Raw genomic sequence first — 25,949 nt, 5'->3', positions numbered from 1 at the left:
TTCTTCTTTCACTTTATTCATCCACCTCTGCTTTTGGTTATCCTCACTTTCTTTTCCCCTGTTCTTCCATTCCCATTACTCTTTTGTCCACATATTCACAGACTTTCCTCATCACATATCCATTCCACCTCAACCTACTTTCCTGTACTTTCTTAGGTGTCTCCCCCACTTTTGTTGTACCTTTAATTGTCTCATTTCTTATTCTGTTCTTTTTTTGTAATTCCATACATCCATCTCAACATTTACATTTTTTCCTCATCTAACTTCTCCTCCTGCACTTCCATATACTGTATCATTGCTGGTCTTACCACTATCTTAAAAACCTTACCTTTAACCTTCTCCTTAATTCTTTGATCACACAATACTCCTGATTCCATCCAAACTGCACTCCATGCATCTAGTTTCCATCTCAGACTACCACTGATCCTAGATATTCAAATTTATCCACTGTTTTCAATAGCTCTCTCAGCAGGCTAACATCTGAATCATGATCATCATTAAACCTCATATGTTCCGTCTTCTTCTTATTTATCTTCAGTCCTCTCTTTCAAAGCACTTCTCCATTCTTCGAACTTCCTCTCCATTTCCTCTTTTTTGGTGCTACACAACACAATGTCTTCAGTAAACAGCATGCACCAGGGGGATTGGTCTTTTACCCTATGACACAACATATCCATAACAAGGTCAAAGAGGTAAGTGCTAGAAGATCCTTGGTGTAGGCCTATTCTAAGTGGTATCTTTTCTGATACCCCAACACTGCTATTTATGAAAGACCTTACTTCTTCATACATATTCTGGACAATCCTCCCATATTTCTTTGGTACTCCTTTCTATGTCATGCACCTCCAGACCTCTTGACGTGGCACCCTATCATAAGCCTTCTCCAAATCAGGAAGCACCATATGCAGTCCTTTCTATTCTTCTTGATGCTTCTCTTTGCGCTGTCTCAATGCAAAGACGGCATCACTTGTTCCTCATCTTGGCATAAAACCAAACTGCTCTTTCTCTATGGTGGTCTCTTCCCTTCCCAAATTTTCATTGTGTGCTACATCAGCTTTACCTCTCTATAGTTTCCACAATCCTGAATATCCCTCTTCTCCTTTAAATTGGGTACAACCACACTGCTCTTCCACTCCCATGGTATTCTCACCTGTTCATAGATCTTCTGCATTAGATCCCACAACACATCTACTCCCACTTCTCCTAAACACTTCCACACTTCTGCTGGTATTTCATCCGGTCCTGTTGACTTTCCATTTTTCATTCTTTTCAGCACCTCTTTTTAATTCCTCCCTTCTTATTTCACGAAGAACAAAAGACCTTTTACGTAAGTCTATTATGAACTTTGAAGCTTGGTCTGCCATTCTTGACACATAGTTTACCATTCAAAACACTTGATGCTTTTTTTTTTAAATAATCATTTTTTTCTTCTTTTTAGCATTTTGTTCTCTTTGGTTAATTTATGAATTCAATGATTTATTTTTTAGCTAGTATGAAGCAGAGCCTAATGGCTGAGACCTGTTTGCATAGGTTTTCCCCAGATATGCTGGACGTTCCCTAAAAATGCAGGCTAAGTTAATCGGAGCCTTTACATTGGCCTACTGTGGATGGTTTTGCCTCCTGGCATCTCATCCTCTGCCTGTTCCCGCTTTGCACTCCTCACCAAGACAGTCAGTGGCTGCCTGAGGTGCTAGCCATGTGAAAGCTAATACAGAAAGTAGATCACTTGGCATCTTTAATTTATGCCACAGTCTGTTATAGCATACAGTACACATTTAGCAACTTTTTTAACCCCACCACTGCCAGGTCAAATTCACCAGACCCTCCAATCATCACCTTGTGGTTTCTGCTGTGTAGAAGGGGGAAGCTTTGACGTGTGGCCTTCCTGCTCTTTAGCCTTCACCAGACTGTCTCATATCACCCCTTCAGCTGTGGAATGAGCTCTTCTTTTCACTCACTTTCACTTCTTAATGATTTCTGCATTAAAATTAATATTTAATTAGCTTTTTTTTTATATGCCATAGCTGCAGAGGAGCCATCAATCTTGTGCATTGTGAGGAATGGCAGTAACCCGGACCGGGACCCCCTCGGTGTGGAAGAACTGTGGGTGGCAGCCTGCACAGGGCATCGTCTCCCCCAAATCACTAGATGGCAGCTCCCCTGTGTTACAGTAGCACCCCAGATTCCCACAGGGCCTCATGGGAACTGGAATTCTTTGGTTCAGCCTTGTTGAGTTCCATGGGTGCCACCAGGAGGTGCTGTGGGGACTAGCAAGCCCTACTTTGTAGGGCTCCAGCTTTATCCACAACTGCTTCTGGGCCAACACTGGAAATACTTCTGGGGATTACATTAAATGAGCTGTTTGCCTCAACTCCGGAAACCAGAGTAAGGAGAAGGATGAAAAGGTTGCTGGGAGCAGCGGATGAGTCTGAGAGGAAAAGGGAAGACAAAGATAGACAGAGATGACAGTTCAGAGTATTACTGTGCTACTGTGCTGTATCTGTGCTTGGTGCCGTGAGAAACACTTGCTTCAAGAGTTTCCCACAAATAAAACTCTTTGTTTGTGGCAACTTGTGTCCACAGCCTGTGTGTATTGGCTGTTTAGGGAGCTAGAATGCCCCCTAGTGGCCACAGCATATTAACTCTTTGAACATTTTATATTGTAGACGGAAAAGTGGAAGTGTTCAAGGATGATGTCAAGCTGTGTGAAATGGGACCTGGAAAGGTGTTTGGAGAGCTGGCCATTCTCTACAACTGCACTCGCACGGCTACAGTGAAAGGTAAGAGGGGACATTTTTGCAGGATACAAATAAACATTTACTATCCCCCACCCCAAAACCAGCATTTCCATTAGTATACAGGATGGCTGTAGTTTTTGTTTATTCTTTGATGTCCCTGCCATCCTTTTTGTCTCTTGTCATTTATAAGACTCTGGTGGCATTTGTAGGCGAGAGCAACTCCCAGACCTTCAGTAGACTTGTACCCCACACATAGCCCCACCTTGCAATGGTGTGTCTTTACAACTAAAATTGATTAGAAATGTTATTGTCTCCATGGATGGTATCTCCTGAAAAAAAAAATCTAAGTGAAGAAAGAGCTGCTGACAGTTTCAGACTGAGCCCCCTGAGTGCAGGAGGGGCTCTCACGACTGAACAGGCATCTCAGCTGCATTGCCCTGCCCAGTGATGTGCACAAAATATCAGACGTCTGAAACCCTCGCAGCACTCTTTAATATTTTATGATTTACAATTGTCAGGAACATTTTCAAGGATTAAAGAGGGGAAGCCAACACTTGAGACAACCTAACTCCAGCTCTCAAAAAGCAATTAGCAGAAAGAGAAAAAAACACATATTAATTAAATAAAAGATGACCCAAAACAGACAAAGACTAACAGTAAAGTACAAAATCTGAAAAAATAGGCTAGCTAGGTGAAACTGCTCCTGAATAAAAACCCCAAAATAAAAGTAAAACATTAAACCAAAAAGCTTTACGTCTTTTAATCTCAATTATAATTGTTCCAGTATTAAACTGCAACAGACAGAGAATCTTTAAACCAAGAGTAAAAACGATGAATATCATCAAGATGAAAACCACTCCTGACACTCATATGGGCAGTGGCTACGCGAGCCCTACCTTGATGCCACCCTGAGCATGGCCCTTTGGCTGCTGCAGATAACTGCTGTGATGGATTGCTGGCAGCTCAACCCAGGACGCCCCAAGAATGAAAGGATGGGGGAACAACAACAACAACAACATTTATTTATATAGCACATTTTCATACAAAAAGTAGCTCAAAGTGCTTTACATAATGAAGAAAAGAAAAATAAAAGACAAAATAAGAAATTAAAATAAGACAACATTAGTTAACATAGAAAAGGAGTAAGGTCCGATGGCCAGGGGGGACAGAAAAAAAACAAAACAAAAAAAAACTACTTTTGGAAACTGCCTCCCCCAAGGCACTAGATGGCAGCTCCCCTGGAGTATAGCGGTACCCCAGATTCTCACAGGGCATCTTGGGACTTGGAGTTCGTTATCCCAGCCCTGTTGGGTGCCGTGGGTGCCACCAAGGGGTGCTATGGAAGGAATGGGGGAGTCGTGCTTCCCTTATAGCCAGAGTCATGAGGACGGAAATCCAGAAGTACTTCTGGGCTGAAGAAAAACTCAAATCCTCCAGGTGACCCGGAAGTGCTGGCAAGTCATGTGGAAGGAAGGACAGAAGAACTTCTGGGTCAAGGACTATTTAAAGGACTGCTAGAAACCCAGCAGGCGAGCCGGAGGAGGTGGACAACGCTTGATTGGAAGGTGTGGAGGAGAGAATTGAGAATATTGTATAATTGAGTTTAGTGTTTATTCATTGCCTGTTTATTGTGGCTGGAGGCACTGCTTACAAAGATGAAGAATTAAAAATACTTTGTGGCAGCCGACGAGACACCTTGCCCCACTGGGATGCCTGGATCACGGAAGGACCGGGAAAGGGGCAGTATCTCCCCTGGGTGCAAGAGGGCAGCCCCCCTGATTTCCATCAAGGAGCTGGGAAGCTCAACCCTATGGGGGTCCGTGGCCCAGCCAAGGGGCTGCCTGGATGATTCCTGAGTCCTGGAGGACAGCACTTCCACCACACCAGGAAGTGCTGGCACTCCAGGAACTGTGCACACCCAGAGTGCTTCTGGGTGAAAGGGCAGCACTTTCGCCACACCAGGAAGTACTGCCAGAAGACCATCATCAAGCACCTGGAGCACGATAAAAGGGGCCGCCTCACTCCGTTCGAGACACCTGAGTTGGGTGGAAGAGAACGGAGCTTACGAAAGAGGAGTGGACGTGGCCTGAAGAAAGAGAAAGGACCGAGTAGAGTGTGGTATTCTTGTGCACTGTGTTGGTGTTGTGTGGTCTGTAAATAAACGGTGCGTGTTCTGTACATTTGGAGTCCGTTCTGAGTGCTTTTAACCTGTGTCTGCGTCTGTCTGTTGGATTTAACGGGGCGACAGCGACCCCTAGCGTCCTCACATTGCTGAGTATTTAGCAATTTCACCTAAAGGAAAATCAACTCATATAAGCCATAATTGGTTATAATTAACACAAACAAAATGAACCCCGAGGCAAGTGTTGCGCTTCAGCCAGGAGGATGGGGTTCACATTCCATTCATGTTTTAGGTCTGTTTTGTTTGTTTTTGATTCTTTTATTTATGTCAGTGTTTCTTCTCTTGATTGTGTGCATTATTTTTTGTTTTTGATTGTTTATAAGTATGTATGCTGCCATGTTTTTTTTTTTTTGTTCTTTATTTCGCCTTATACAATTTCTTGTATTAGGAATTTGTTAGTTTTCGCATACCCCTTGGGGTCAGAGCGCAGGGTCAGCCATTGTACAGCGCATCTGGAGCAATTACAGGTTAAGGGTCTTGCTCAAGGGCCCAGCAGAGTAGGATCTCTTTTTGGCAGTGACGGAGATTCGAACCAGCAACCTTCGGGATACCAGCGCAGATCCTTAGCCTTAGAGCCACCACTCCGTTTTGTGGGAAGTCCCCCAATCATCACCAGGAGCTGCTCTCTGCCCTATTAATCTGGAGGGTCTCCCACAGTTCCCAGTGGTTCATTTCAAATGCAGTAGAGAGTTTTGGTGAGGTCTGTGTTTTTGCTGTGCTTATTGTGATTTATTAGATTTTTTTGACTGTCCGATTTGTTTTTTGACTTTGCCTTCGCATTCTGTTTTTGGACTTTGTTTGCTTGGATTACATTGCGTTTTTAGGCAACTCCATTTTGCCACTGTGGTCTTTGGAACTTCACTATATTACAGAGCATTTTTTGTGAAGAATAAAACCTTTTTTATTTTTCTGAAGTTTATGTGTTTGCCCATTTATCTAGTTGGGGTTTGGCGGTATATCCCCCTCGGGTAGGAATTAATGGAAGTGCTTTTGCAACTTTTTGGGATTTACATGCTTTGGAACTTCTAGGCTGAAACAAGTCTATATTTGATACTTGTCACATGTGTCAGGGCATCCAGACTGTTACAAACTATAAATGAAAAATAACAAAGCCCTCCCTACCAGCTATGTGTCCCTTTCTGATGCACTTAACAACTTCTATGCTAATGGTGACAACATTAAGGAAATGCCCTGTAAAGTGCACCGATGTGTGTGCAGCACTGGGAAGGGTGAATTTATGTCTGGTCATTCTTATATTGCTGATTTTTATTTTCTAAGAATATTATCATCTAAGTGTTTTGTGGACCAGAGAAGTCAGGTTATTTTAAGTCCTTCATATTTTTCTCTTCTTTCTCTTTCCATATATCTATCTATATTATTAAAACTGATGCTTCATCATAAACACACTCAAGTGTAGGTCAGACATATTTAGATGGTGAGCTGCTGATTCTTTTGTCATTTGCATTTTATTGTGATTTGGCAACTCATTAGGAAGCTACGAAGTAAGTAAAAAAAGTGAATAAAGGTTAAAAAACAAAAAGAAGGAATTAAGTTCAGAGAATCTTAAAAAGCAAGCTACAATACATTACAATGCAACTTAATTTTTGTATGGAGCTCTGAGTGCAGGCACAGAGCACTGTGAACAATTCTCATATAAATTACAAGTAGAGATTACACTAACTACTAAATACAGAACTGGTGCACATTTAAATACTGTGAGACTTTCCCGGACACCACCAGTCGAAGACCACATCTTTATAAAATGCACACGTTTATTAAACATTAATAAACACAGTTCCACACAGCACACAATGCACACAGCAATAATCACCCTTCAATAACTCTCTCAGTCCTTGGCTGCCTTTCCTCTCCTCCTGGGAGCTTTGTCCTTCTCCCACTCCCGACTCTGGCTCCCTGACTGTAAGGAGGCGGCCCCTTTTATTCCTGCCCGGATGTGCTCCAGGTGTCCAATGACGTCCATCCAGCAGCGCTTCCTGGTGTGGCGGAAGTGCTGCCTTTGAACCAGAAGCACTCCGGGCATCCCTGGCAGGTTCCTCCGCCATCTTGCCGAGTGTGCCGGAAGTAACAATATCCGGGTCTCCAGAGGCTTAAAGCGCCCCCTGGCGGTGGCCACGGTTCCCAATGGGTCAAAGCCTCTTTGTCCCTTTCCCATGGTCCTCTTTTAATCCAGGGCGGCTGCCCCCTTGCGCCCCGGAAGCTGTTATTGTCCCTTTTCGATCCCTCCAGGCATCCCGGCCAGGTAATGATCCCAGTCATCCGTGACAATACATATTTGTAAAAACACACAAAGGGCAATATAGGAACTGATTAAACATAAATGGAAACCAATAATATCTGTCCGTTAATTAACTGATGCACTACAGCCAGTTAACAACAATGGAGATTATTTTGAACTTTCTCTTATATAATTTTAAAGTCACAGTCCTGGACACCTCAGCTAACTGACCCCCTACCCATTCCTGGGTTTTCTCCAGTGGAGTCTGTGCAGACCGTCCAATCTGATGACAGAATCTTTCCATCCGATGTTTCCAACGGTCCTTTATCTGAGATGACTTTTCCACATGCAGGACAGCAGCCTGGCAGTAGAGCAGTAGCACCAAGTGGCACATCCAGATACTGAGAAGAAAATCAGAATGGAGAAGAGTCTGTGACACTTTAAAAATATTGTGATACTTATATTTCTGTACAAATGACTAAGAAACAGATGCAATATGCCCATTTAATCAGCAGCCCTAGTCAGGGTATGCCAAATTAAAGACGTGAGTCTTCAGATAGGATTTAAAAGCTGAAACTGAAGTAGCTAAAGATAACTGAAGTGAAGCACAACCAGTTCATTGAACAATTAACTGGGTCAACAATTTTGAAACAAGTGATCGAAAAAAGAATGCGAGGTTCCAGCTAATCGTCGTACTGACAATATTCGGCAGGGAGGAGTGCCACTTAACAATAATAAGAGGTAGAAGCCAGATTGCAATGCACTTTGACCGTGTCCCAGCCATGCAAAGACAGCCTGGCAGCTAGCCTGCCACATATTCTTAGCAAACTGGCAGGCGCAGCATGCAGCAACAGATGTTTTATGTTGATTTCTGTGTGAAACCATTGCTTTTCAGAAACTATGTTTTTGGGAAAAAATATTCAGCACTCAAAGAGTTAAAGATTTGTCTGCTAATCTGGTGTCTGATAACCCCCCCGAGTGTCAGGGTAAAGTAAGCTCTCTTTTTAATAATTACGGCTTAAAGACCCCTGTCTTGGTACTCATGCTCCATTCTTCCCCAATCTCCATACCCAAATGGTGTGATTAATAAATGTGAGCGGTGACAAAGGCAGATTATCTCAAGGGAGCTGCGTAGCCTCAGTGCGCTGCTGTTCAGTAGGTGACTCCTATACATGGCTGTCTTTCAATCACCATTCTTTTACAGGTAAAGCTTTCTTGGTCAATTCTTCTCTAATTCCTTCTTTGTTGCTCCCTGCCATTCAGTCAGCCTTCTTTTTCTTCCTGTCACCTTTCATCCTGTTAGTGGCTCCCTGGTATCTTTCTCTGTCTGTCACTCATAGTTGTAGCACATGCCACATTCCATTATCATCGTCGGCCTAACTTCTTCTTATTTTCTCTTTTGTTCCTTCAGCTCTGTCACACACCAGGCTCTGGGCCGTAGACCGACAGTGTTTCCAGACCATCATGATGAGGACGGGTCTCATTAAGCATGCAGAATACATGCACTTTTTAAAAAGGTTAGTGCATCAGGGTACTGCAGAGATTCCATTAGTGTGTTTTTAAAAAGGTATTCACATTTCAGCTTACAGCAGAGATTGGAGCTTCTTAAGTGCTGAGGTTATCTGACCTGCCACTGTGTCATCCCACCAAAAAGTAAAGCTTTTAAGTATGAAATAACCTGCTTAATGCAAATCCCCAGAATGTAAGGATTTGTTTTTTGTGTATCTGGATCCCCGTGAGGGAGAGAAAGCGTTGGTGCAGAAGACATAAGAAGAAAAGGTTCAGAGTGTTTTGGGGAGAGAAAGGCGGAGCATCGGCAGATGATCTAAACCAGGGGTCTCCAACACGTAACTCACGTGCTATAGGTAGCTCTCAACCCTTTTCCAAGTAGCTTGCCAAAGGGTTAATGAATCCTACATAAATTTGAAAACTTGATTAGTCAAATTAAGGGTGGGCGATCTTTACAAAAAATCATATCACGATCCTTTTAACACAAAATCGCAATCCACAATCTGAATTACAATTTATCTTTTCAATGTGGCAGACAATTAAGAGAATATCTGGACTCAAACTCATCAAGACCTAAGTAACACTTTATTTTAAATAGCAAACAAAGTCAAATTCAATTGTTCTCTCGTTCACTAAGTGGAGTTAAGGAACACGCCCCAAAGCTGGCAAGTGAGTGAGGAAGGCCCCTCTCCTCGCAAAATCAACCGGAATGTTCAAGCAAATTATAGAAAAAAACCCGATCTAAATCCGTTAAGTAGTTCTCTCGTGAAAGGTGGACAGACATACAGACAAACAGACATTGGATTTTATATATTATATATTAGTAAACTTTCAACATAATGTGCAGTTAAAGTCTTCACAGCATTTCTGGAGCTTAGCAGAGCCAGATAACTATAAGAATCTTCACCAAGCAGCTCTGAAAATGTCTGCTTTGTTTGGGTCTCCATACCTCTGTGAATCTGACACAAATGTCATAAAATCAAAGTTCAGAACACGGCTGACAGACGAACATTGAAATGACTCCATAAGAGTGAACCTCAGTGGCTCCACTCCACCACACACCTGCCTCTCTTGTTGAGTCATCTAACTAACTAAAAAACACATCACACATACGACTGGACCTGTGAATAAAGTGACACAGTGACATGGAACAAAATGACAAAAGAATAAGTCGTATCTGTGGATTTGGAATTGCATTGTTTTGTTTTGACAGCATTCATGTTTTAATTCTATAGTGTGAGATACACTAGAAAATGCTTGCAGACATACAAAATGCACTTGCAGGTGAACTAAATATTTTTTGTGATTTTTTTTAATGCAAAATGTGAGTTGTGGACACCAACATTTTGTAAATGTTCAGGCAAAACAAGCTTATTCAGTTTGTTTGGGTTGAAATAAGCTATGAGAATAAACGTTAGAAAACATGAGCAGCTCTCTGCCATTTTCATTTTGTAAAAGTAGCTCTCAGGGGAAAAAAGGTTGGAGACCCCTGGTCTAAACGTTCCTCTGCTTTCCAACACTTCACTTTTACACCACACCGGCACTTCTTCAGTCATGGGTCAAAGTCAGCTTTCATAAAAACATAACTTTGAAATGTCTCCAGAAGTTCTAACAGAGAAGTCTAACAGACCACCATGAGTCATCAAGTGCAGTACAGAACTGAAACATGAGCACAATCACAGGGCAGGTGTAGGACATGTTCCAGATTTTGAATGCTTTCTCTATTGGTAAGTGCAACCCTGAGCACTGGCCATAAACCCACTTTCAGGACTTGCGGAAGGTTCCTCTGCTGTGGTAGACATCCTTTGTGATCCCAGTGCCAAACAAATTCCAGTGACCTCAAGGACTTCAGACCAGATGCTGTTACTTCATGAAGACTTTTGAGAGGCTGATCCTAAAACAGCTATGACCCCTGGTTTCTGGACATCTGGATCCTCTGCAGTTTGCCTATCAGACACATATAGGTGTGGAGGACACTCTGATCTCCATGCTCTACAGAGCCTACTCCCACTCGGACAAAGCTGGCACCACAATCATGACCATGTTCATTGACTTTTCCAGTGCTTTTAATACCATTCTGCCTCACTGACTGGGGAAAAAACTCAAGGCTCTGAATCTTGATGCCCCCACAATCCACTGGATGATGGACTACCTGACCAGAAGACAGCAGTTTGTGAGGCTGAGGGATTGTGTGTCTGAAATGGTGGTAACACTGGAGCACTTCAGGGAACTGTCTTGTCTCCCTTCCTACTTACCCTCCACACTACAGACTTCCAGTACTATACCAACACTTGCCACCCTGTCAGTCATAGGCTGCATTAATAATAGAGATGAGACAGAGTACAGGAAGTTGTGGAGGATTTCATCTTGGTGTGCAGGGAAAACAACCTGCAACTCAACATCAGCAAGAAGGAGCTGATGGTGGATGTCCAGTATGTCAAGAAGCCTCTGAGAACAGTCATCAGATAAGTGGAGGACATGGAAGTGGTGCAAAGCTACAAGTACCTGGGGGTTCACAGAAACAACAAACTGGACTGGCCTGACAACACAGTGGCACTGGATAAGAAGGATCAGAGCAGACTGGACTTGCTAAGGAGACTCACATATTTTGATGTGTTCAGCAAGCTACTGGAAATGTTCTAACAGTCCATAGTAGCCATTGTCGTCTCCTGGGGAAGCAGCCTGAGCTCTAAAGAAGCACAATGCCTGAACAAACTTATCAGGAAAGCCCACTCCATCACAGGGCAACACTGGACACACTGGAAGCTGTTGTAGACAAAAGGGTGGTGGCAAAATTGGATGCCATCATGAAAAAACCTTTATTCCCTCCAGGTGTTGCTCTCTTGGAGAACTTTTAGCCAAAGGCTCATTCCATCACACTGTGCTAAGAAGTACCTCTGGGGGTCTTATGTGCCCACTGTTATCAGACAACCAACTGCTTCCACTTGATGTGCTTGTTAAGTTTAATTTTATTTATTTATTTACATATCAGTGGATTGATTGGCTGTATTATCTGTCATGTGAGTCTATCCTTTTTTATGTTTCTGCTACTGTATGCATCTGAATTTCCCCTTGGGATTAATAAAGTTTATCTAATCTCTAATCTAATCTATTTGTTTTAGATCAGAACAGTGGTTAGGTCTAATCCAGAGTCCTGTGTTCCATATCCATCCAAGCCACTGTCTGTGTGAATTGTGCATATTCTCTCAATATTTGTGTGGATTTTCCTCATTTCATCTCGCCTTTCAGCTCTAAAATTGTGTGTGTCAGCATTATTGGCTTCTTAAAGCTGGCTGCATATAAATGAGCATGCCCTGCCATGGACTGTCTCGCTAGCTACTGGGATAGACTCCAGGCTCAACAGAAGGTTAGAAAATGGATGGATGTATAAATGTATGTTTATGCATCTTATGGATAAAATAAATAGTTCAATTACTTACACTACCTGTCTAATATGGGTTAAAATCTATGTAGTCAATTTAGACCTCAGCATTAACATTTGCAGTGCATCATCTGCTGGTATTCTGTTAATGCATGTATTAGTAAAATGCATTGCATTTGTCATTCCAAAAGATGGCACATCAGAAAAAATTGTAGCAATAAAATGCATAACATTTATCATACCAACAGGTGGTGCAGCACAAATATTTGTAGTAATAAAATGCATTGCATTTCTCATTCCAATAGATGGCAAAGCTCAAACATCTGTAGTTATAAAATGCATTGCATTTGTCATTCCAAAAGATGGCGCAACACAAACATTTGTAGTAATAAAATGCATTGCATTTGTCATTCCATCAGATGACACATCACGAACAATTTCGGTAATGAAATGCATTTCATTTGTCATTCCTACAGATGGCGCATCACAAACATTTGTAGTAATAAAATACATTGCATTTGTCATTCCAACAGATGCTGCAGCCATCATTTGTATGTAATACAATGCATTACATTTATCATTCCAGCAGATGGTGCATCACAAACATTTGCAGTAATAAAATGCATAACATTTATCATACCAACAGGTGGTGCAGCACAAATATTTGTAGTAATAAAATGCATTGCATTTCTCATTCCAATAGATGGCAAAGCTCAAACATCTGTAGTTATAAAATGCATTGCATTTGTCATTCCAAAAGATGGCGCAACACAAACATTTGTAGTAATAAAATACATTGCATTTGTCATTCCATCAGATGACACATCACGAACAATTTCGGTAATGAAATGCATTTCATTTGTCATTCCTACAGATGGCGCATCACAAACATTTGTAGTAATAAAATACATTGCATTTGTCATTCCAACAGATGCTGCAGCCATCATTTGTGTGTAATACAATGCATTACATTTATCATTCCAGCAGATGGTGCATCACAAACATTTGCAGTAATAAAATGCATTGCTTTTACAAATTCCATGCCAAATCACACATCACAGAGGACACAACTGGATGGACACACAGAACACTTGTCCTTTTATTAAGGCTGATGCTGAGGAAAACATGATGCATTTTCATACTCAGTCAGGGGATAAGCAGAGGCGCTTCTTTTAAGACTCAAGGCAGTGCACTTCTCTCAGCCTCTCATTTCAAGGAGTTTCAAACTGATTTGTTACGGAGCTCCATGATAGTCAGCTTTAACTTTCTAAACCTGTTTTCCAAAAAGTAGCTTATCCATGACCACCTAATTCATTTATAAGAGAAGGTTCTTTTTCTTCTAGATGTGTGCATGCAGCTTTTGAGGGCAGGCACAGTGCCGCTTCGGCAGCTGATTAATCCTTCTTGTGTCCCCTTGAATAAATTTTATTCGGTGGCTTGAACATCAGGTGGTTTGGTTTCATATGGTTTTCTACATTTCGCAGCGTCCCTTCATTTCAGCATCTGCAAGAAGATGTGCTGAGTAAAATCGCTGATGTCTTAGAAGAGGTAAGCATAATTTTGATATGGATTTGATCTTATACAATGTCACAGTAAGTCAGAAAATTACAAATCAGTGTTGTTAGAAAGTATACACTTTTACTTCTCAAAAAAATTAATTGTGTTTCTGCTTGTGCAAGATGCACTACGACACAGGAGATTACATCATCCGCCAAGGAGCCAGCGGGGATACCTTCTTCATCATCAGCAAAGGAAAGGTGAGAACTCAGTTCAGTTTAATTTATTTATTACTGAGTGCAGCCTCAGGCACCTTTAACAAGTTTGCAGGTAAAGTACAAATTACGGTGATCCCTGGCAATTTGTGGGGGCTACTGGTGCAGGACCCCTGAGAATGTGAAAATCTGCAAATATGTTTTGGGCTAATGATTACTGAATATTCTAAATAAGATGGTGTTTTGCCTTGGTAGAGTAATATATTACTCTGCTTTCCCCTTTTGTATTATTAATGTAGTGCCTTTGTCAGAATGCCTCAAATCTCACAGACTTACCACTGTTTATAAGGTATTGTACCATATAACTTCTCCCCACCTTCCTTTCTACATCTATAACCTCAGGCAATTATGTGTTGTAAAAGACAAGCAAGAATTAAGTTACAATTTAAATAATGTATTATTGATAATATTCATAAATAATAACAATATGCAAAGTACATTTGAATATCGGCAACCATACAACCTGATAAATGGTGATGTGTAGTTTCAGGCGGCACACAGACTTGTTAGTTACTTCAAATGTCTCCAGTTAAGGCATCATTTGTGGTCAGCTTTCTACAGAACAGGACACAAGGCAGGGAACCAATCCCAGGGCTGAATATTTTTCCAAAAATCTCAGTTTCCTAAAAAGCACACAAAGCAATGGTTTTCGTGCATAAATCAACATAAAATGCTTACTGTATTTATGACAAATGTCACTCTATGTTCTAGGAGCCCCTATAGTAGGCATATTCACATACTTATTACATATGTGTTTGTCCCATCACTCATAAGCTGCAAGGCACCTTCTGGTAAAAAGAAACGACTTGAAGCTGCTAATCCATTGTCTCCACCAGCAGGCCATGTCATTTGGTGAAGTCCAGTTGCCAGCAGATTTTGTTAAATAGTAATAATTACCACCAAGTCCTTTCACAAACCTATTGTGCAGAAAAAAACACTGTGCTGTTTACACGCAGATCCGTCTCCTGTCCGCTTCTCTACATGCTCCATGACTTGACCGGCCCCTGAGTTCCTGTTTCTTGCCCCTCCCATTTCCGCTGAAGATCACGTGAACAGCCAATGGAGTTCGCACGCAGAACCGATATAGTTCATACACAAAGTTGTGATAGGGTGCACACGCATAACCAGTATGTTTCGTACGAGAAACCAACATGGTACACACATACAACCAACAGAGTTCAAGCGCAAAACCAATATGTTACCCACATGAAACCAGTATAGGATGTGCATGAAACCAGTATAGTGCATACACAAATCCATCATTAAACAGGCACAGAACACAAATCAATATAGTTCATACGCAAACCGATAACATGCGAGCGTAAACCGATGCAGTTCACTCTCAAACAGGTAACAAATGTACTGGAACCAGTGATATATTCAGGCGAATCAATATAGTTCATATGCAAACCAGTGGTATGCATATACAAATGGATATAGTTCACCCACAAACCGATAATATACGGACACGAACCAGTATAGTTCATATGAATGAAACCAGTATTGTTCACACGCAAACCAATTAAGTATGCACGCAAACCGATAGTAATTATTCATAAACCAATAATGTTCACACGTAAACCAATAGTTTTCGTACAAAAAAAAATATGATTTTTGGCCTGTTTGGCCCCTCATACCTGTCCAGCACTACGATCAGCTGGGGACCGGTCAGCTGATGCAGGCACCAGACTTTCATTGTCGATCTCCAGATTACTTGTATCAAAATTGGAGTTCGATAAGTCAGAGACTGATTCAGCAATAATGCTCAAAAAAATAAATAAATAATATGCACAGAGTATTTCACTTTGTGCATTTGCTTTGCTTTCTCGTCCGATGTTGATGCCATTCTAGACGTTGCTTACTCTACGCTACTCATGAACACTCAGGGTTACATTGTCAAGACAACGATTCTAACAGTCCTCCATGCAAAGAGGGTTTACCTATAATGTAACGGTGAGTTTTATTAACATTTACAGCTTTCTTTTATCATCTGATCCTGATAACCATTCTTGTGTCGACAAAAGTGGACATTCACCCTCAAAGAGTTATGAACTTTTGTTAAATTTAACAGCATTGTTAAGACAACCAAGAAACAGACAAAATCAAACAGTTCTTTCATTTACTTGTTTTCACTTCAGGCAAAGCGTGGGGTCATGTACAGTATGTTCATTTGTAAAAGGATTTTAATTTTAATTTATTTATTTTTTTCTTTTAAGTGCCTTGAGCCCTTGGTGTTGATGATGAGATAAAGTAGACATTAAACAAATGAGCGTGGATGTTATGTGTGGTGTAGAGGGGTGAAATGATCGTGCAGAACAAGACAGGAATTTGGAAACAAAACTCTATTTAATTAGAACAAAATTGCAGAAAAGGCAACGAAAATGAAGCACCTCAATGTGTGGTTTTAAACAGTCGGACATTGTGACAAATATTTCAGGCTCGAATGAGCACAGAAGCCGGGTCCATATCAGAATACAATCCTCTGTTGTCACTCTGGCTTTATAATGTATGGACCAAAGGGGGCGGGGCTTCTTCCAGTCCAATGCCATCAAGGGGCGGTTTCTTAAGACTGTGAGGGAAGAAAGAGACAAGTCTGTTAGTGGCAGTGCCCCCTGTCATCCAGGGTGGTACTATTCTCTGACATTGGGCATACTTGCTAGATGCGTGTGTTGGTTTAGGGCTTTGAAAATCTGGTCACCCTCTAATTTACCATCAGAGTGTTACATTCACCTCATAGCCATAATGGTCACTCACTGTAACAAAGTCTGCCTTTCATTTCCCTAACATTTGTCATAACTGAGCAGCTTTGCACATCTCATTTCTTGAAAATTACAATGGCCACATGTATTGAAGCACTGGAGGACTCAATTACAAAGGTTTTTCATTTTTTATTATTTTATGTTGATTGCCAAGTGTATATTGTCCCTGTGTGTGAATAGTGGTGTCTGTCTGTGTGTGTTTGTGTGTGTGTTTTCCTTGCAATCAACTAGAGTCCTGGCTGGGCCTATTTTCAGTCTTTTGCCCAATCCTGGTGAGATAACCTTTAGCCTCTGAAACCCTGAAATGGACTGAGAAGGTTCTAGAACTGACCTTCTGAACTCAGACCATTGGAGGCTTCAGTGTCTGCACTGCCCTCGAATGCACCTGAATGTTACGCCATGCATACATTTTCTAACTTGTTGATTCTTTTATTTATATTAATATTGTTTGTGTTTATTATTTGTATTCTTTGTTATTTATTTGTGTCTATATATTAATGCCTTGGTTATGTTCCTATGTGTTTTGTGGGTGGTCCTCCGAGAGGTGGTGCCACCTGCCAATCACCACTGGCATCTGCCCTCCTGCCTATAACTCGAGAGGGTCTCCCACAGTTTCCAACAGTTCACTCGATTTTTCTTGGGAGTTTTGGTGACTTTTGGTGTTTCTGCTGTGCTTTTTGATATTCCTGGATATTTGACCTTCTGCCCTGTGCTTTGGATTGGTGATTCTTGGGACTGTGTTTGCTTGGGATTGCCTTATTGTCTACACAAGTCCTTTATGCCTTTTGTGCTCTATGACACGTCACTGTTTGACAGTGCATTTTTGTGGAAATAAAAACTTTTTATTTTTATGAACTTCTGTCTTTGCTCTTGTTACCACCCGGGTTTGATGGTTTTCCTCCCTAGTGGGCATTTTTGGAAGTGCTTTTTTTGGGACTTTCATACTTTGGGACTCCTGACACTTCCCGATTTAAGGATTTAAGTTCTTCCTGCATATTTTTTCAGACTTTAATTTGTAACAATCAACTGCACAAAGATAGACCTGTAAAGCCCTTTCGCTGGGAATTCCCGCCACAGTCCTCAAAAATCAAACATACTTGCCCTTTATACCAGTCTTGACCAATTTGATAAGCCTCACCCCAGGCAGCCCAGCCCTAACTGAGATGGAATGTTTGCAGCCTGAACAGATGCAAAAATGGGGGTTGGGCTCTTAAATATCAATAAATTAAACAAAAATAAATGAATTAACAAGAATCTCAAAATCAAGAATCCAAAAAAAATCCAAAGCTGCAGCATGACAGGGTGGCCCTGCCTCCTTAGGCACCACATAAAGGAGATTGGGCTGATAACAAAACACTACATCGGGAATTACAGTAAACCAAACAATAATTATACATTAAATATAAATAAACCAAAAACAAAATGAACATAATATACAAAATAATATTTGAAAAATAACAAAAAGATGACATCATGTACTTGAGCAAGGGATGAAACCCTGGCTGAAACACCCTTTGGCGTCATTGCTGATCAGTTACTGTGTTGCACTTTGTACCTACAGGTGATGGTTACCAAGCAGGAGGCCGCTGGAGAAGAGCTGGTGGTCCTATCGACTCTCTCCAGAGGGGACTGGTTTGGAGAGCAGGCACTAAAGGGGTGAGACACGTTGAGCTCTCTATTCACGCTTATTGGTTTTCCAAAAATTGTTTCACTGCTCATTATTGCCTGATCTTTTTTAACAGGGAGGACATTAGGACAGCCAACGTTGTTGCTGCAGAGGAGGTGGCATGCCTGGTCATTGACCGAGAGTGAGTAGAATAAAGAAATTACAAATGGGGAACTTTGGAATGTTGAATATTTTTTCCAAAGTGCAAAAATAGCATAAAGTTTGAAGAAAAATGCAAGAAATATTTGGTTGTTGTTGAAGAATCTAAATGAACTATTAGAGGGTTTCCATCCAGCTTCTGATCTTGTTTGATCCGTTACAGAATTGGAAGGAATGAAGGCCTCTGGGTGCAGCATTAGGGTGCAAGGGAGGAAAAAAAACAGCCCTTAATCTGCCTTCTTGTGGCCAGTTCATTCTCCATCTAAGGTTTCATGCCTAGTGTGCAATTTGCTTACTGTCACAAACTAATGTGTTTAAATTTATTTTGGCTGAAATACATTTTTCTTTATTAACCTAAGACAGTGTTTCCTATACTTGGTCCTGGGGAGCCCCTGTGGCTGCAGGTTTTTGTTCCAACCAGATTCCTAATCAGTGACAACACCTGATGGCACTGATCTCAATTAAATTAGCTGGTATTATTTTCTCTTATTCTATATTCAGAAAAACATATTAGGATGATTTTTACATTTATAAGACATTTAGACACCAAACTTCGTTTTCTAATTTCTATATTGTTCCCAAAACACAGAACTTGGGGAAATAACACATCACTTAATTAGCCCAGGAGTCCAATTAAACATGCAGGTCTGAGTTTGGGAAGCACTGACCTAAGACTGTCCAGTAAAGTTTGGTTTCTTTCGAGATCCTATAAATTTAATTAGATTTTTTGTTTGTGCTTGGTTTGCGATGCAGTTGTCAAACCTCACCCCACCCCTCCCACCAGCCACATAAAACCCCAGAGTTTGACAGTATAAATAACTTCTGTGCTGGCAACTCAGTGTGCGACTTTCTAAAAGAGCTCTTGCTGCGTTACTTCAAGCTTGATTTTGGTTTTGATCCCAATTTTGTTTACAGATCTCACTCTTGTCTAACTTTTGGTCTTGTCTCATGGTACTTTTGCTTTCTCGCTCTCATTTTAATTTCTCTTCCTGGTCCTTCCAGATGACAGATGAAATTTAATGTCAGTAAATGTAAAGAATTACACGTAGGAAATAAAAATGTTAGGTTTGAATACACAATTGGTGGTTGGAAAATCGAGAGTACACCTTATGAGAAGGATTTAGGAGTCATAGTGGAATCTAAGCTATTGACTTCCAGACAGTGTTCAGAAGCCATTAAGAAGGCTAACAGAACGTCAGGTTATACAGCGCCCTGATGTGTGGAGTAAAAGTCTAAGGAGGTTCTGCTCAACCTTTATAACACACTGGTGAGGCCTCGTCTGGAGTCCTGTGTGCAGTTTGGGTCTCCAAGCTACAAAAAGGACATAGCAGAACTAGAAAATGTCCAGAGAAGAGCGACTAGGCTGATTTCAGGGCTACAGGTGTTGAATTATGAGGAAATATTAAAAGAACTGAGCCTTTACAGTTTAAGCAAAAGAAGATTAAGAGGAGACCTGACTGAAGTGTTTAAAATTATGAATGGAATTATTACAGCGCTTCTTGTTATGACAAAATAACTCAATTTTTGTCTCATCAGTCCAAAGCACTTTGTTCCAAAATGAACCTGGCTTGTCTAAATGAGCATTTGCATACAGCAAGCCACTCTGTTTGTGGTGTGAGTGCAGAAAGGGCTTCTTTCTCATCACCCTGCCATACTGATGTTCTTTGTGCAAATTGTGCTGAATTGTAGAACGATGTACAGACACATCATCTGCAGCAAGATGTTCTTGCAGGTCTTTGGAGGTGATCTGTGGGTTGTCTGTAACCATTCTCACTATCCTGTACATATGCCACTCCTGTATTTTTCTTGGCCAGCCAGACCTGCTGGGTTTAACAGCAACTGTGCCTGTGGCCTTCCATTTCCTGATTCCATTCCTTACAGTTGAAACTGACAGTGATATCTTCTGAGATAGCTTTTTGTAGCCTTCCCCTAAACCATGAGACTCAACAATCTTTGTTTTCAGATCTTTTGAGAGTTGCTTTGAGGATCCCATGCTGTCACTCTTCAGAGGAGAGTCAAAGGGAAGCACAACTTGCAACTGACCACCTTAAATACCTTTATATCTCATGATTGGACACACCTGTCTATGAAGTTCAAGGCTTAATGAGCTAATCCAACCAATTTGGTGTTGCAAGTAATCAGCATTGAGCAGTGACAGGCATTCAAATCAGCAAAATTACAAGGGGACCCACATTTGTGCACAGCCAGTTTTTCACATTTGATTTAATTTCATACAACTAAATACTGCTTCACTAAAAATCTTTGTTTGGAAAACACAGCAGTACTGAGATGTTCCTAGGAAATGAAAGACATACCACTGCTATCTTTTTTGTTGAAAGGAGAGTAAATTATTAAGCAGGCTGAGAGGGGTTCCCAAACTTTTTCATATGACTGTATATAATGTAATGAATCTTTCATCCTGCTCTTCTGTTGCAACCCGATTCCATAAACATAACTAATAATTTTTTTCACAATTGCTTTATAATTAGATTCTTTATTATTATATAAAAACTTGTAAATGACTTTGTTGAATGATACCCAGACCTCTTGTTTCAGGTCATTTATTGCACCAATTTGTCCATTAGACACCAGTTTGGCAAAAATGTCCTCTTTTAATTTGGCCTGAAATAAACCCAGAAACTTTGGGCATGAAAACATAAAACAGACTCCATCCTTTGATAGGACTTTGCCAAACTGCTCCATTAAACCACGCTTGATATGAAGTGGTGGTAGCAGCACTTTATTTGGATCCACCAAACTACGTCAGATGATTTCTTTGGCACCATGCTGTCGTTTTTTTTTTCAAGCAAGTGTGAGGATAAAATGAGGGAGAACCAAAGAAAAGTTGGCATGTCAACCAGACCACCCCCTTTGCCACCAAAGTCTAAGCCAATTAACAAAAATGAGCAACAGAGCAACAGATATTAGACCAAATAGATGCCTTTAGCCTCTACAGCTTCTCAAAACTATCTGCTGTCTCGAGCGTGTTTGGGTCAGGGATCTCCATCATGTAAGACAGTGTTCCTCAGACTGAGATACCAGCTTCCAGGATCCCTCAAATTTATAGTATTCCAACAGAAGGAGGTGTGGCTTATATGAACCAGGGCGTGGCTTGGGCACCCGGGAAGCTTCTCAGTTCTGTAGATGAGAAAACAGACAGCATTGCTAGTGTTGGTGCCCCCTTTTTCTGGTGGGGTATTGCATGCTTTGTCTGAGCCTGTAACTTGATCAGGCGCCCATGCATGACACTGGCCATTCCATCTGAACCCAAATGTCTATTCTTGGCTATGCTGGAGATTCCGTACACTAGTAAGATACACAAAACTTTCAGTTCCCCATATATGAACCCATGGTGCTCATTGTAGTTAATTGTCTCACTGTTTTGCGTTAAACATAGATGAAAGAAAATTAAATTCAAACAAGTTATTATTAAAATAAAATATTGATATTTAATTACCGTACATGCTCGCATATAAATTGGGTCTTGATACCCAAAAAACTGATCATAAAATCCGATCCCAACTTATACGCCCGTTCAAAAATATGACACTTACATTTTTTTTTTGTTTGTCTTCCTGCCTCGTTCATCTCGCACCAGTTTCACAGACACGTCAAATTTTGTTTCAGTAGCACAGTTACCAATTTCTTTCACCACTTAAACGACTTTTAATTTAAAACTAGCTAGATTTAAAAGGGGGGGCACAGTGGCGCAGTGGTAGCGCTGCTGCTTCGCAGTAAGGAGTCCTGGGTTCGCTTCCCGGGTCCTCCCTGTGTGGAGTTTGCATGTTCTCACCGTGCCTGCGTGGGTTTCTTCCGGGTGCTCCCATTTCCGGTTTTCCTCTGCGTGCTCCGGTTTCCTCCCATAGTCCAAAGAAATGCAAGTTAGGTGCATTGGCGATCCTAAATTGTCCCTAGTGTGTGCTTGGTGTGTGGGTGTGTACAAGTGTGCCCTGTGGTGGGCTGGCACCCTGCCCAGGGTTTGTTTCCTGCCTTGCACCCTGTGTTGGCTGGGATTGGCTCCAGCATACCCCCGTGACCCTGTAGTTAGGATATAGCAGGTTGGATAATGGATGGATGGATAGATTTAAAAAGAATGAAAATGTCTGACTTGGCAGTCCCAGTCCCAGTGAGGTATTATGCACACGTTTTGCTGTTAGTATAAAGGAGCCCTTGCTGTGTTTCTTTACACGCTTCTGCTGAATAATTCGTTGTCTGAAAGTCCTCAGTGCTACTGTGTCAGAGAGGGGATGTGTTATGCAGTCAGTTTTGATTTAACTCTCTCCTTTGCTACAAATTCCAGGGAGTCCAGAGTGCATCCCATAACTGAGCCTGCCCTTTTAATTAAATTGTTGATTCGTTGGGCATCTTTTGAAATTAAGTTACCAGCCCAGCACACCACAGTGTTGAAAATCACACTGGCCATCACAGAGTTGTAGGAAATGTGAAGGATGTCACTCATCACATTAAAGGAGCACAGTCTCCTAAGAAAAAAGTACCAGCTTTGTCCTTTATTATATAGTTCCTCTGTGTTCAGAGACCAGTCCAACTTGTCACTGATGTGGACCCCAGCTGCTTGTATGATGGACCACCTCTACATCCACTCCTTGAATAGAGACCGGACATGGAGGCTCTTTGGTGTGGCGATAGTCAATAAGAAGTTCTTTGCATTTTGCCAAAGTTAAGTTGCAGACAATTTTCTCTGAAATAAAATTCCTCACCTGGCTCCCATACTGTATCTCATCCCCCTTATCAATAAACCCAATACATTTAAATTTATTATTTTTACAAGGGCCCTCATGGCAGTCTTCCACACCAGAACAATATCACAATAAAAGCACAATGTCAAATTTTAAAACCTTGATATCAATTATCAAAAGCTTGATATCAGATTTTAAAAGTGTGATATCAAGCTTCAAAAGCTCAATATCAAATTTAAAAGCTTGATGTCAAACATTACAATGTTGATATCCATTCTTAAAAACTTGATATCAAATTTCCAAAGCACAAGATCAAATTTTAATAAGTAGATATCATATTTCAAAGACTTGATAGGAAATTTTAAAAGCCTGATACCAAATTTCAGAAACGTGATATCAAAATGACAAAAATAAGAAGTGAGAGTTAAGAATGGATATATATTAGCATTGAAGCTATCATATCAAATTTGAAAAGTTAAATTCTTCTTCTTCTTTCAGCTGCTCCCGTTAGGGGTTGCCACAGCAGATCATCTTCTTTCATATCTTTCTGTCCTCTGCATCTTGTTCTGTTACACCCATCACCTGCATGTCCTCTCTCACCACATCCATAAACCTTCGCTTAGGCCTTCCTCTTGCCTGGCAGTTTTATCCTTAGCATCCTTCTCCCAATATACTCAGCATCTCCCCTCTGCACATGTCCAAACCAAAGCAATCTCACCTCTCTGACTTTGTCTACCAACCATCCAACTTGAGCTGACCCTCTAATGTCCTCATCCATCCATCCATTTTCTAACCCGCTGAATCCAAACACAGGGTCACGGGGGTCTGCTGGAGCCAATCCCAGCCAACACAGGGCACAAGGCAGGAAACAATCCTGGGCAGGGTGCCAACCCACCGCAGGACACACACAAACACACCCACACACCAAGCACACACTAGGGCCAATTTAGAATCGCCAATCCACCAAACCTGCATGTCTTTGGACTGTGAGAGGAAACCGGAGCGCCCGGAGGAAACCCACGCAGACACGGGGAGAACATGCAAACTCCACGCAGGGAGGACCCGGGAAGCGAACCCGGGTCTCCTAACTGCGAGGAGGCAGCGCTACCACTGCGCCACCATGCGCCCTAATGTCCTCATTTCTAATCCTATCCATCCTTGTGCGGACAACAATACAAATTTCAAAAGTTCAATATTACATTTTAAAAGCATGGTATCAAATTTTATAAGCAACATATCAAATTTCTAAGCGGTGATATCAATTTTAAGACTCATCATACCAATATTTTGAAAGCAGATATCAAATTAAAGGAATTAAATGTTAAAACGGCTTGCCATACTCCAGGAATGCTGCAGCCCTCTGCCGCTGATCCCCTCTGGTACACCTACAGGTACGTGCCATTTTATTGATCTTTATTTTTAAAAGCAGAAAACTAAAAGGATGCATTTAAATTATATTCAGCTGAACACCAAATGTGAAACTTCTATGATAAAACCTGCCAAGGGCCCCTATAAAATTACACTTCTATTAAGTCTTTTTCCTGACTTCTGTAACATCGTACACACGTGTGCAGCGGCCATCTGGTGACCGCTAGTGAAGAGGAGGTTAAGCGTGGCCTCGTGCCTTATGACCAGTCCGGACTAGACATGACTTGTGTGCTTTAGATGTGCTACCAACTCGGCATTCACTCGTAGTCCTCTGCTAGGGTAAACTTGTTTTTGTCCTTACTCACTCGCAGCCTGCGCTTAATATGAATACAGAGGCCCCCAATTCTTAGTTTATTAGAGTTATGACAGTTAAGAGGTGAGCAGAGTAGATCTTTTCTGTTATAATGGAAAGGTTTCTCTCTCTGGTACATGGAATGTCATAAGTAAAGTGTGTGTGTCTGTGTTTTTTCTACTGAGACATCTGAAAGTTTTTTAACTCTTTGAGGGCTAAATATTTTTGTCAGCTGCCGACAGCCGGAGCTAAAGGTGGAGTGTAAAGCGAATACGCAAATCGAAATACTCCATGGACGCCATTTTGCGTATTATTGCTGTATCGGACTCGGACTTATCAGACTTCAATTTTGATGCAAGTGATCTGGAGATATCGAAAACGAAAGTGATGTACCAGCATCAGCTGATTGGTCTCCAGCTGATTGTAGTTCTGAATGTGTTCATGTAGCGGCCGGCAGCTCCTACATGTCGTTATATGTCGACAAGGAGTTAAATACATACTGTATCACTACAAAGATACAGGTCTTGACATTATTTGTTAAATATGAAAAAATATAATAAATATGAAAATCACAAGAAACAGTCCTCCATTCATAAGAGTTTAGTGAAATGCACATGTTACATTTCTGTCTTCCAGATCCTTCAGGCAGCTGATAGGTGGAATGGATGACATCAACACCAAGGTGTATGAAAGTGCCGAGGCCAAAGTGAAGTAAGGATCATGGGAGTAATTGTTCATATTTTAGAGGCTTTATAAGATCATCCATGTCATATGTAGAAGTTTTATTTCATTACTACCTTTCTTTCATAATGTCTGTCTGCCCTCTCTGACATAACTACCTTCAATATATTGTAGTCCAGCTCCAGTTCTCTTTTTGTTCTACCTTAGCAATTACGACAATGACAGATCGTCTCATAGAAAGGGAATCAAACAGCGCAGGAATGGCCTGAAGTTTCCTGTCTATTTAGGCTGTGCATTGCTTGCTCTTTTCCTAAATAACTCGGTCTATCTGTTGGTGTGCTCTGTTTCAGGATTGAGATGGAAGTTGCATTCTTCTCCAGTCTGAACATTACCGATTTCCAGTTTGTTTCTACTCTTGGAGTTGGGGGCTTTGGACGAGTAGAACTGG

General features: G+C 41.2%; 1 pseudogene; it reads left to right on the top strand.

Moving 5' to 3' along the window:
• LOC114645374 (cGMP-dependent protein kinase 1-like) overlaps positions 1–25,949 on the top strand; it is a 134,375-nt pseudogene that overhangs the window by 61,329 nt on the left and 47,097 nt on the right.

This window comes from Erpetoichthys calabaricus, chromosome 1 (assembly GCF_900747795.2).
Source record: "Erpetoichthys calabaricus chromosome 1, fErpCal1.3, whole genome shotgun sequence".
NCBI classification, from domain to species: Eukaryota; Metazoa; Chordata; class Cladistia; order Polypteriformes; family Polypteridae; genus Erpetoichthys; species Erpetoichthys calabaricus.
This window is presented reverse-complemented; position numbering and strand designations above follow the sequence as displayed.